Below are 14950 nucleotides of genomic sequence, written 5' to 3'. Positions count from 1 at the left end.
CCTTTTTCATTCTTCATCGTTCATTCTTCATTGAGCATTGATCCTTGTTCATTCTTCATCGTTCATTCTTCATTGATCATTGATCCTTGTTCATTCTTCATCGTTCATTCTTCATTGATCATTGATCCTTGTTCATTCTTCATCGTTCATTCGATATTGAGCATTGATCCTTGTTCATTCTTCATCGTTCATTCTTCATTGATCATTGATCCTTGTTTATTCTTCATCGTTCATTGTTCATTGATCATTGTTCCTTGTTCATTCTTCATTGATCATTGATCCTTTTTCATTCTTCATCGTTCATTCTTCATTGATCATTGATCCTTGTCCATTCTTCATCGTTCATTCGATATTGAGCATTGATTCTTGTTCATTCTTCATCGTTCATTCTTCATTGATCATTGATCCTTGTTCATTCTTCATCGTTCATTCGTCATTGACCATTGATCCTTGTTCATTCTTCATCGTTCATTCTTCATTGATCATTGATCCTTGTTCATTCTTCATCGTTCATTCTTCATTGATCATTGATCCTTGTTCATTCTTCATCGTTCATTCGTCATTGAGCATTGATCCTTGTTCATTCTTCATCGTTCATTCTTCATTGATCATTGATCCTTGTTCATTCTTCATCGTTCATTGATCCTTGTTCATTCTTCATCGATCATTGATGCTTGTTCATTCTTCATCGTTCATTCGTCATTGACCATTGATCCTTGTTCATTCTTCATCGTTCATTCTTCAATTATCATTGATCCTTGTTCATTCTTCATCGTTCATTCGTCATTCATCATTTATCCTTGTTCATTCTTCATCGTTCATTCGATATTGAGCATTGATCCTTGTTCATTCTTCATCGTTCATTCTTTATTGATCATTGATCCTTGTGCATTCTTCATCGTTCATTCTTCATTGATCATTGATCCTTTTTCATTCTTCATCGTTTATTCTTCATTGATCATTGATCCTTGTTCATTCTTCATCGTTCATTCGTCATTGAACATTGATCCTTGTTCATTCTTCATCGTTCATTCTTCATTAATCATTGATCCTTATTCATTCTTCATCGTTCATTCTTCATTGATCATTGATCCTTGTTCATTGTTCATCGTTCATTCGTCATTGATCATTGATCCTTGTTCATTCTTCATCGTTCATTCTTAATTGATCATTGATCCTTGTTCATTCTTCATCGTTCATTCTTCATTGATCATTGATCCTTGTTCATTCTTCATCGTTCATTCTTCATTGATCATTGATCCTTGTTCATTCTTCATCGTTCATTCGTCATTGAGCATTGATCCTTGTTCATTCTTCATCGTTCATTCTTCATTGATCATTGATCCTTGTTCATTGTTCATCGTTCATTCTTCATTGATCATTGATCCTTGTTCATTCTTCATCGTTCATTCGTCATTCATCATTGATCCTTATTCATTCTTTATCGTTCATTCTTCATTGAGCATTGATCCTTGTTCATTCTTCATCGTTCATTCTTCATTGATCATTGATCCTTGTTCATTCTTCATCGTTCATTCTTCATTGATCATTAATCCTTGTTCATTCTTCATCGTTCATTCGATATTGAGCATTGATCCTTGTTCATTCTTCATCGTTCATTCTTCATTGATCATTGATCCTTGTTTATTCTTCATCGTTCATTGTTCATTGATCATTGATCCTTGTTCATTCTTCATTGATCATTGATCCTTGTTCATTCTTCATCGTTCATTCTTCATTGATCATTGATCCTTGTCCATTCTTCATCGTTCATTCGATATTGAGCATTGATCCTTGTTCATTCTTCATCGTTCATTCTTCATTGATCATTGATCCTTGTTCATTCTTCATTGTTCATTCGTCATTGACCATTGATCCTTATTCATTCTTCATCGTTCATTCTTCATTGATCATTGATCCTCGTTCATTCTTCATCGTTCATTCTTCATTGATCATTGATCCTTGTTCATTCTTCATCGTTCATTCGTCATTGAGCATTGATCCTTGTTCATTCTTCATCGTTCATTCTTCATTGATCATTGATCCTTGTTCATTGTTCATCGTTCATTCGTCATTGATCATTGATCCTTGTTCATTCTGCATTGATCATTGATCCTTGTTCATTCTTCATCGTTCATTCTTCATTGATCATTGATCCTTGTTCATTCTTCATCGTTCATTCGTCATTGACCATTGATCCTTGTTCAATCTTCATCGTTCATTCTTCATTGATCATTGATCCTTGTTCATTCTTCATCGTTTATTCTTCATTGCTCATTGATCCTTGTTCATTCTTCATCGTTTATTCGTCATTGAGCATTGATCCTTGTTCATTCTTCATCGTTCATTCTTAATTGATCATTGATCGTTGTTCATTGTTAATCGTTCATTCATCATTGATCATTGATCCTTGTTCATTCTTCATTGATCATTGATCCTTGTTCATTGTTCTTCGTTCATTCATCATTGATCATTGATCCTTGTTCATTCTTCATCGTTCATTCTTCTTTGATCATTGATCTTTGTTCATTCTTCATCGTTCATTCGTCATTGACCATTGATCCTTGTTCATTCTTCATCGTTCATTCTTCATTGATCATTGATCCTTTTTCATTCTTCATCGTTCATTCTTCATTGATCATTGATCCTTGTTCATTCTTCATCGTTCATTCGATATTGATCATTGATCCTTGTTCATTCTTCATTGATCATTGATCCTTGTTCATTCTTCATCGTTCATCCTTCATTGATCATTGATCCTTGTCCATTCTTCATCGTTCATTCGATATTGAGCATTGATCCTTGTTCATTCTTCATCGTTCATTCTTCATTGATCATTGATCCTTGTTCATTCTTCATCGTTCATTCGTCATTGACCATTGATCCTTGTTCATTCTTCATCGTTCATTCTTCATTGATCATTGATCCTTGTTCATTCTTCATCGTTCATTCTTCATTGATCATTGATCCTTTTTCATTCTTCATCGTTCATTCTTCATTGAGCATTGATCCTTGTTCATTCTTCATCGTTCATTCTTCATTGATCATTGATCCTTGTTCATTCTTCATCGTTCATTCTTCATTGATCATTGATCCTTGTTCATTCTTCATCGTTCATTCGATATTGAGCATTGATCCTTGTTCATTCTTCATCGTTCATTCTTCATTGATCATTGATCCTTGTTTATTCTTCATCGTTCATTGTTCATTGATCATTGTTCCTTGTTCATTCTTCATTGATCATTGATCCTTTTTCATTCTTCATCGTTCATTCTTCATTGATCATTGATCCTTGTCCATTCTTCATCGTTCATTCGATATTGAGCATTGATTCTTGTTCATTCTTCATCGTTCATTCTTCATTGATCATTGATCCTTGTTCATTCTTCATCGTTCATTCGTCATTGACCATTGATCCTTGTTCATTCTTCATCGTTCATTCTTCATTGATCATTGATCCTTGTTCATTCTTCATCGTTCATTCTTCATTGATCATTGATCCTTGTTCATTCTTCATCGTTCATTCGTCATTGAGCATTGATCCTTGTTCATTCTTCATCGTTCATTCTTCATTGATCATTGATCCTTGTTCATTCTTCATCGTTCATTGATCCTTGTTCATTCTTCATCGATCATTGATGCTTGTTCATTCTTCATCGTTCATTCGTCATTGACCATTGATCCTTGTTCATTCTTCATCGTTCATTCTTCAATTATCATTGATCCTTGTTCATTCTTCATCGTTCATTCGTCATTCATCATTGATCCTTGTTCATTCTTCATCGTTCATTCGATATTGAGCATTGATCCTTGTTCATTCTTCATCGTTCATTCTTTATTGATCATTGATCCTTGTGCATTCTTCATCGTTCATTCTTCATTGATCATTGATCCTTTTTCATTCTTCATCGTTTATTCTTCATTGATCATTGATCCTTGTTCATTCTTCATCGTTCATTCGTCATTGAACATTGATCCTTGTTCATTCTTCATCGTTCATTCTTCATTAATCATTGATCCTTATTCATTCTTCATCGTTCATTCTTCATTGATCATTGATCCTTGTTCATTGTTCATCGTTCATTCGTCATTGATCATTGATCCTTGTTCATTCTTCATCGTTCATTCTTAATTGATCATTGATCCTTGTTCATTCTTCATCGTTCATTCTTCATTGATCATTGATCCTTGTTCATTCTTCATCGTTCATTCTTCATTGATCATTGATCCTTGTTCATTCTTCATCGTTCATTCGTCATTGAGCATTGATCCTTGTTCATTCTTCATCGTTCATTCTTCATTGATCATTGATCCTTGTTCATTGTTCATCGTTCATTCTTCATTGATCATTGATCCTTGTTCATTCTTCATCGTTCATTCGTCATTCATCATTGATCCTTATTCATTCTTTATCGTTCATTCTTCATTGAGCATTGATCCTTGTTCATTCTTCATCGTTCATTCTTCATTGATCATTGATCCTTGTTCATTCTTCATCGTTCATTCTTCATTGATCATTAATCCTTGTTCATTCTTCATCGTTCATTCGATATTGAGCATTGATCCTTGTTCATTCTTCATCGTTCATTCTTCATTGATCATTGATCCTTGTTTATTCTTCATCGTTCATTGTTCATTGATCATTGATCCTTGTTCATTCTTCATTGATCATTGATCCTTGTTCATTCTTCATCGTTCATTCTTCATTGATCATTGATCCTTGTCCATTCTTCATCGTTCATTCGATATTGAGCATTGATCCTTGTTCATTCTTCATCGTTCATTCTTCATTGATCATTGATCCTTGTTCATTCTTCATTGTTCATTCGTCATTGACCATTGATCCTTATTCATTCTTCATCGTTCATTCTTCATTGATCATTGATCCTCGTTCATTCTTCATCGTTCATTCTTCATTGATCATTGATCCTTGTTCATTCTTCATCGTTCATTCGTCATTGAGCATTGATCCTTGTTCATTCTTCATCGTTCATTCTTCATTGATCATTGATCCTTGTTCATTGTTCATCGTTCATTCGTCATTGATCATTGATCCTTGTTCATTCTGCATTGATCATTGATCCTTGTTCATTCTTCATCGTTCATTCTTCATTGATCATTGATCCTTGTTCATTCTTCATCGTTCATTCGTCATTGACCATTGATCCTTGTTCAATCTTCATCGTTCATTCTTCATTGATCATTGATCCTTGTTCATTCTTCATCGTTTATTCTTCATTGCTCATTGATCCTTGTTCATTCTTCATCGTTTATTCGTCATTGAGCATTGATCCTTGTTCATTCTTCATCGTTCATTCTTAATTGATCATTGATCGTTGTTCATTGTTAATCGTTCATTCATCATTGATCATTGATCCTTGTTCATTCTTCATTGATCATTGATCCTTGTTCATTGTTCTTCGTTCATTCATCATTGATCATTGATCCTTGTTCATTCTTCATCGTTCATTCTTCTTTGATCATTGATCTTTGTTCATTCTTCATCGTTCATTCGTCATTGACCATTGATCCTTGTTCATTCTTCATCGTTCATTCTTCATTGATCATTGATCCTTTTTCATTCTTCATCGTTCATTCTTCATTGATCATTGATCCTTGTTCATTCTTCATCGTTCATTCGATATTGATCATTGATCCTTGTTCATTCTTCATTGATCATTGATCCTTGTTCATTCTTCATCGTTCATCCTTCATTGATCATTGATCCTTGTCCATTCTTCATCGTTCATTCGATATTGAGCATTGATCCTTGTTCATTCTTCATCGTTCATTCTTCATTGATCATTGATCCTTGTTCATTCTTCATCGTTCATTCGTCATTGACCATTGATCCTTGTTCATTCTTCATCGTTCATTCTTCATTGATCATTGATCCTTGTTCATTCTTCATCGTTCATTCTTCATTGATCATTGATCCTTTTTCATTCTTCATCGTTCATTCTTCATTGAGCATTGATCCTTGTTCATTCTTAATCGTTCATTCTTCATTGATCATTGATCCTTGTTCATTCTTCATCGTTCATTCTTCATTGATCATTGATCCTTGTTCATTCTTCATCGTTCATTCGATATTGAGCATTGATCCTTGTTCATTCTTCATCGTTCATTCTTCATTGATCATTGATCCTTGTTTATTCTTCATCGTTCATTGTTCATTGATCATTGTTCCTTGTTCATTCTTCATTGATCATTGATCCTTTTTCATTCTTCATCGTTCATTCTTCATTGATCATTGATCCTTGTCCATTCTTCATCGTTCATTCGATATTGAGCATTGATTCTTGTTCATTCTTCATCGTTCATTCTTCATTGATCATTGATCCTTGTTCATTCTTCATCGTTCATTCGTCATTGACCATTGATCCTTGTTCATTCTTCATCGTTCATTCTTCATTGATCATTGATCCTTGTTCATTCTTCATCGTTCATTCTTCATTGATCATTGATCCTTGTTCATTCTTCATCGTTCATTCGTCATTGAGCATTGATCCTTGTTCATTCTTCATCGTTCATTCGATATTGAGCATTGATCCTTGTTCATTCTTCATTGATCATTGATCCTTGTTCATTCTTCATCGTTCATTCTTCTTTGATCATTGATCCTTGTTCATTCTTCATCGTTCATTCGTAATTGACCATTAATCCTTGTTCATTCTTCATCGTTCATTCTTCTTTGATCATTGATCTTTGTTCATTCTTCATCGTTCATTCGTCATTGACCATTGATCCTTGTTTATTCTTCATCGTTCATTCTTCATTGATCATTGATCCTTGTTCATTCTTCATCGATCATTGATCCTTGTTCATTCTTCATCGTACATTCGTCATTGACCATTGATCCTTGTTCATTCTTCATCGTTCATTCTTCATTGATCATTGATCCTTGTTCATTCTTCATCGTTCATTCTTCATTGATCATTGATCCTTGTTCATTCTTCATCGTTCATTCGTCATTGAGCATTGATCCTTGTTCATTCTTCATCGTTCATTCTTCATTGATCATTGATCCTTGTTCATTGTTCATCGTTCATTCGTCAATGATCATTGATCCTTGTTCATTCTTCATTGATCATTGATCCTTGTTCATTCTTCATCGTTCATTCTTCATTGATCATTGATCCTTGTTCATTCTTCATCGTTAATTCGTCATTGACCATTGATCCTTGTTCATTCTTCATCGTTCATTCTTCATTGATCATTGATCCTTGTTCATTCTTCATCGTTCATTCTTCATTGATCATTGATCCTTGTTCATTCTTCATCGTTCATTCGTCATTGAGCATTGATCCTTGTTCATTCTTCATCGTTCATTCTTCATTGATCATTGATCCTTTTTCATTGTTCATCGTTCATTCGTCAATGATCATTGATCCTTGTTCATTCTTCATTGATCATTGATCCTTGTTCATTCTTCATCGTTCATTCTTCATTGATCATTGATCCTTGTTCATTCTTCATCGTTTATTCGTCATTGAGCTTTGATCCTTGTTCATTCTTCATCGTTCATTCTTAATTGATCATTGATCCTTGTTCATTGTTAATCGTTCATTCATCATTGATCATTGATCCTTGTTCATTCTTCATTGATCATTGATCCTTGTTCATTGTTCATCGTTCATTCATCATTGATCATTGATCCTTGTTCATTCTTCATCGTTCATTCTTCTTTGATCATTGATCTTTGTTCATTCTTCATCGTTCATTCGTCATTGACCATTGATCCTTGTTCATTCTTCATCGTTCATTCTTCATTGATCATTGATCCTTGTTCATTCTTTATCGATCATTGATCCTTGTTCATTCTTCATCGTTCATTCGTCATTGACCATTGATCCTTGTTCATTCTTCATCGTTCATTCTTCATTGATCATTGATCCTTGTTCATGAAGATCATTCTTCATTGATCATTGATCCTTGTTCATTCTTCATCGTTCATTCGTCATTGGGCATTGATCCTTGTTCATTATTCATCGTTCATTCTTCATTGATCATTGATCCTTGTTCATTCTTCATCGTTCATTCGTCATTGACCATTAATGCTTGTTCATTCTTCATCGTTTATTCTTCATTGATCATTGATCCTTGTTCATTCTTCATCGTTCATTCGTCATTCATCATTGATCTTTATTCATTCTTCATCGTTCATTCTTCATTGATCATTGATCCTTGTTCATTCTTCATCGTTCATTCGTCATTGAGCATTGATCCTTGTTTATTCTTCATCGTTCATTCTTCATTTATCATTGATCCTTGTTCATTCTTCATCGTTCATTCGTCCTTGAGCATTGATCCTTGTTCATTCTTCATCGTTCATTCTTAATTGATCATTGATCGTTGTTCATTGTTAATCGTTCATTCATCATTGATCATTGATCCTTGTTCATTCTTCATTGATCATTGATCCTTGTTCATTGTTCTTCGTTCATTCATCATTGATCATTGATCCTTGTTCATTCTTCATCGTTCATTCTTCTTTGATCATTGATCTTTGTTCATTCTTCATCGTTCATTCGTCATTGACCATTGATCCTTGTTCATTCTTCATCGTTCATTCTTCATTGATCATTGATCCTTTTTCATTCTTCATCGTTCATTCTTCATTGATCATTGATCCTTGTTCATTCTTCATCGTTCATTCGATATTGATCATTGATCCTTGTTCATTCTTCATTGATCATTGATCCTTGTTCATTCTTCATCGTTCATTCTTCATTGATCATTGATCCTTGTCCATTCTTCATCGTTCATTCGATATTGAGCATTGATCCTTGTTCATTCTTCATCGTTCATTCTTCATTGATCATTGATCCTTGTTCATTCTTCATCGTTCATTCGTCATTGACCATTGATCCTTGTTCATTCTTCATCGTTCATTCTTCATTGATCATTGATCCTTGTTCATTCTTCATCGTTCATTCTTCATTGATCATTGATCCTTTTTCATTCTTCATCGTTCATTCTTCATTGAGCATTGATCCTTGTTCATTCTTCATCGTTCATTCTTCATTGATCATTGATCCTTGTTCATTCTTCATCGTTCATTCTTCATTGATCATTGATCCTTGTTCATTCTTCATCGTTCATTCGATATTGAGCATTGATCCTTGTTCATTCTTCATCGTTCATTCTTCATTGATCATTGATCCTTGTTTATTCTTCATCGTTCATTGTTCATTGATCATTGTTCCTTGTTCATTCTTCATTGATCATTGATCCTTTTTCATTCTTCATCGTTCATTCTTCATTGATCATTGATCCTTGTCCATTCTTCATCGTTCATTCGATATTGAGCATTGATTCTTGTTCATTCTTCATCGTTCATTCTTCATTGATCATTGATCCTTGTTCATTCTTCATCGTTCATTCGTCATTGACCATTGATCCTTGTTCATTCTTCATCGTTCATTCTTCATTGATCATTGATCCTTGTTCATTCTTCATCGTTCATTCTTCATTGATCATTGATCCTTGTTCATTCTTCATCGTTCATTCGTCATTGAGCATTGATCCTTGTTCATTCTTCATCGTTCATTCGATATTGAGCATTGATCCTTGTTCATTCTTCATTGATCATTGATCCTTGTTCATTCTTCATCGTTCATTCTTCTTTGATCATTGATCCTTGTTCATTCTTCATCGTTCATTCGTAATTGACCATTAATCCTTGTTCATTCTTCATCGTTCATTCTTCTTTGATCATTGATCTTTGTTCATTCTTCATCGTTCATTCGTCATTGACCATTGATCCTTGTTTATTCTTCATCGTTCATTCTTCATTGATCATTGATCCTTGTTCATTCTTCATCGATCATTGATCCTTGTTCATTCTTCATCGTACATTCGTCATTGACCATTGATCCTTGTTCATTCTTCATCGTTCATTCTTCATTGATCATTGATCCTTGTTCATTCTTCATCGTTCATTCTTCATTGATCATTGATCCTTGTTCATTCTTCATCGTTCATTCGTCATTGAGCATTGATCCTTGTTCATTCTTCATCGTTCATTCTTCATTGATCATTGATCCTTGTTCATTGTTCATCGTTCATTCGTCAATGATCATTGATCCTTGTTCATTCTTCATTGATCATTGATCCTTGTTCATTCTTCATCGTTCATTCTTCATTGATCATTGATCCTTGTTCATTCTTCATCGTTAATTCGTCATTGACCATTGATCCTTGTTCATTCTTCATCGTTCATTCTTCATTGATCATTGATCCTTGTTCATTCTTCATCGTTCATTCTTCATTGATCATTGATCCTTGTTCATTCTTCATCGTTCATTCGTCATTGAGCATTGATCCTTGTTCATTCTTCATCGTTCATTCTTCATTGATCATTGATCCTTTTTCATTGTTCATCGTTCATTCGTCAATGATCATTGATCCTTGTTCATTCTTCATTGATCATTGATCCTTGTTCATTCTTCATCGTTCATTCTTCATTGATCATTGATCCTTGTTCATTCTTCATCGTTTATTCGTCATTGAGCTTTGATCCTTGTTCATTCTTCATCGCTCATTCTTAATTGATCATTGATCCTTGTTCATTGTTAATCGTTCATTCATCATTGATCATTGATCCTTGTTCATTCTTCATTGATCATTGATCCTTGTTCATTGTTCATCGTTCATTCATCATTGATCATTGATCCTTGTTCATTCTTCATCGTTCATTCTTCTTTGATCATTGATCTTTGTTCATTCTTCATCGTTCATTCGTCATTGACCATTGATCCTTGTTCATTCTTCATCGTTCATTCTTCATTGATCATTGATCCTTGTTCATTCTTTATCGATCATTGATCCTTGTTCATTCTTCATCGTTCATTCGTCATTGACCATTGATCCTTGTTCATTCTTCATCGTTCATTCTTCATTGATCATTGATCCTTGTTCATGAAGATCATTCTTCATTGATCATTGATCCTTGTTCATTCTTCATCGTTCATTCGTCATTGGGCATTGATCCTTGTTCATTATTCATCGTTCATTCTTCATTGATCATTGATCCTTGTTCATTCTTCATCGTTCATTCGTCATTGACCATTAATGCTTGTTCATTCTTCATCGTTTATTCTTCATTGATCATTGATCCTTGTTCATTCTTCATCGTTCATTCGTCATTCATCATTGATCTTTATTCATTCTTCATCGTTCATTCTTCATTGATCATTGATCCTTGTTCATTCTTCATCGTTCATTCGTCATTGAGCATTGATCCTTGTTTATTCTTCATCGTTCATTCTTCATTTATCATTGATCCTTGTTCATTCTTCATCGTTCATTCGTCCTTGAGCATTGATCCTTGTTCATTCTTCATCGTTCATTCTTCATTGATCATTGATCCTTGTTCATTCTTCATCGTTCATTGATCCTTGTTCATTGTTCATCGATCATTGATCCTTGTTCATTCTTCATCGTTCATTCGTCATTGACCATTGATCCTTGTTCATTCTTCATCGTTCATTCTTCAATTATCATTGATCCTTGTTCATTCTTCATCGTTCATTCGTCATTCATCATTGATCCTTGTTCATTCTTCATCGTTCATTCGATATTGAGCATTGATCCTTGTTCATTCTTCATCGTTCATTCGATATTGAGCATTGATCCTTGTGCATTCTTCATCGTTCATTCTTCATTGATCATTGATCCTTTTTCATTCTTCATCGTTTATTCTTCATTGATCATTGATCCTTGTTCATTCTTCATCGTTCATTCGTCATTGAACATTGATCCTTGTTTATTCTTCATCGTTCATTCTTCATTAATCATTGATCCTTATTCATTCTTCATCGTTCATTCTTCATTGATCATTGATCCTTGTTCATTCTTCATCGTTCATTCGTCATTGAGCATTGATCCTTGTTCATTCTTCATCGTTCATTCTTCATTGATCATTGATCCTTGTTCATTGTTCATCGTTCATTCGTCATTGATCATTGATCCTTGTTCATTCTTCATTGATCATTGATCCTTGTTCATTCTTCATCGTTCATTCTTCATTGATCATTGATCCTTGTTCATTCTTCATCGTTCATTCGTCATTGACCATTGATCCTTGTTCAATCTTCATCGTTCATTCTTCATTGATCATTGATCCTTGTTCATTCTTCATCGTTTATTCTTCATTGCTCATTGATCCTTGTTCATTCTTCATCGTTTATTCGTCATTGAGCATTGATCCTTGTTCATTCTTCATCGTTCATTCTTAATTGATCATTGATCGTTGTTCATTGTTAATCGTTCATTCATCATTGATCATTGATCCTTGTTCATTCTTCATTGATCATTGATCCTTGTTCATTGTTCATCGTTCATTCATCATTGATCATTGATCCTTGTTCATTCTTCATCGTTCATTCTTCTTTGATCATTGATCTTTGTTCATTCTTCATCGTTCATTCGTCATTGACCATTGATCCTTGTTCATTCTTCATCGTTCATTCTTCATCGTTCATTCTTCATTGATCATTGATCCTTTTTCATTTTTCATCGTTCATTCTTCATTGATCATTGATCCTTGTTCATTCTTCATCGTTCATTCGATATTGAGCATTGATCCTTGTTCATTCTTCATCGTTCATTCTTCATTGATCATTGATCCTTGTTTATTCTTCATCGTTCATTGTTCATTGATCATTGATCCTTGTTCATTCTTCATTGATCATTGATCCTTGTTCATTCTTCATCGTTCATTCTTCATTGATCATTGATCCTTGTCCATTCTTCATCGTTCATTCGATATTGAGCATTGATCCTTGTTCATTCTTCATCGTTCATTCTTCATTGATCATTGATCCTTGTTCATTCTTCATCGTTCATTCGTCATTGACCATTGATCCTTGTTCATTCTTCATCGTTCATTCTTCATTGATCATTGATCCTTGTTCATTCTTCATCGTTCATTCTTCATTGATCATTGATCCTTTTTCATTCTTCATCGTTCATTCTTCATTGAGCATTGATCCTTGTTCATTCTTCATTGATCATTGATCCTTGTTCATTCTTCATCGTTCATTCTTCTTTGATCATTGATCCTTGTTCATTCTTCATCGTTCATTCGTAATTGACCATTAATCCTTGTTCATTCTTCATCGTTCATTCTTCTTTGATCATTGATCTTTGTTCATTCTTCATCGTTCATTCGTCATTGACCATTGATCCTTGTTTATTCTTCATCGTTCATTCTTCATTGATCATTGATCCTTGTTCATTCTTCATCGATCATTGATCCTTGTTCATTCTTCATCGTACATTCGTCATTGACCATTGATCCTTGTTCATTCTTCATCGTTCATTCTTCATTGATCATTGATCCTTGTTCATTCTTCATCGTTCATTCTTCATTGATCATTGATCCTTGTTCATTCTTCATCGTTCATTCGTCATTGAGCATTGATCCTTGTTCATTCTTCATCGTTCATTCTTCATTGATCATTGATCCTTGTTCATTGTTCATCGTTCATTCGTCAATGATCATTGATCCTTGTTCATTCTTCATTGATCATTGATCCTTGTTCATTCTTCATCGTTCATTCTTCATTGATCATTGATCCTTGTTCATTCTTCATCGTTAATTCGTCATTGACCATTGATCCTTGTTCATTCTTCATCGTTCATTCTTCATTGATCATTGATCCTTGTTCATTCTTCATCGTTCATTCTTCATTGATCATTGATCCTTGTTCATTCTTCATCGTTCATTCGTCATTGAGCATTGATCCTTGTTCATTCTTCATCGTTCATTCTTCATTGATCATTGATCCTTTTTCATTGTTCATCGTTCATTCGTCAATGATCATTGATCCTTGTTCATTCTTCATTGATCATTGATCCTTGTTCATTCTTCATCGTTCATTCTTCATTGATCATTGATCCTTGTTCATTCTTCATCGTTTATTCGTCATTGAGCTTTGATCCTTGTTCATTCTTCATCGCTCATTCTTAATTGATCATTGATCCTTGTTCATTGTTAATCGTTCATTCATCATTGATCATTGATCCTTGTTCATTCTTCATTGATCATTGATCCTTGTTCATTGTTCATCGTTCATTCATCATTGATCATTGATCCTTGTTCATTCTTCATCGTTCATTCTTCTTTGATCATTGATCTTTGTTCATTCTTCATCGTTCATTCGTCATTGACCATTGATCCTTGTTCATTCTTCATCGTTCATTCTTCATTGATCATTGATCCTTGTTCATTCTTTATCGATCATTGATCCTTGTTCATTCTTCATCGTTCATTCGTCATTGACCATTGATCCTTGTTCATTCTTCATCGTTCATTCTTCATTGATCATTGATCCTTGTTCATGAAGATCATTCTTCATTGATCATTGATCCTTGTTCATTCTTCATCGTTCATTCGTCATTGGGCATTGATCCTTGTTCATTATTCATCGTTCATTCTTCATTGATCATTGATCCTTGTTCATTCTTCATCGTTCATTCGTCATTGACCATTAATGCTTGTTCATTCTTCATCGTTTATTCTTCATTGATCATTGATCCTTGTTCATTCTTCATCGTTCATTCGTCATTCATCATTGATCTTTATTCATTCTTCATCGTTCATTCTTCATTGATCATTGATCCTTGTTCATTCTTCATCGTTCATTCGTCATTGAGCATTGATCCTTGTTTATTCTTCATCGTTCATTCTTCATTTATCATTGATCCTTGTTCATTCTTCATCGTTCATTCGTCCTTGAGCATTGATCCTTGTTCATTCTTCATCGTTCATTCTTCATTGATCATTGATCCTTGTTCATTCTTCATCGTTCATTGATCCTTGTTCATTGTTCATCGATCATTGATCCTTGTTCATTCTTCATCGTTCATTCGTCATTGACCATTGATCCTTGTTCATTCTTCATCGTTCATTCTTCAATTATCATTGATCCTTGTTCATTCT

This window comes from Amaranthus tricolor, chromosome 17 (assembly GCF_026212465.1).
Source record: "Amaranthus tricolor cultivar Red isolate AtriRed21 chromosome 17, ASM2621246v1, whole genome shotgun sequence".
Taxonomy (NCBI): Eukaryota; Viridiplantae; Streptophyta; class Magnoliopsida; order Caryophyllales; family Amaranthaceae; genus Amaranthus; species Amaranthus tricolor.
The sequence above is the reverse complement of the archived record's forward strand: the minus strand, read 5'-3'. Positions refer to the sequence as shown.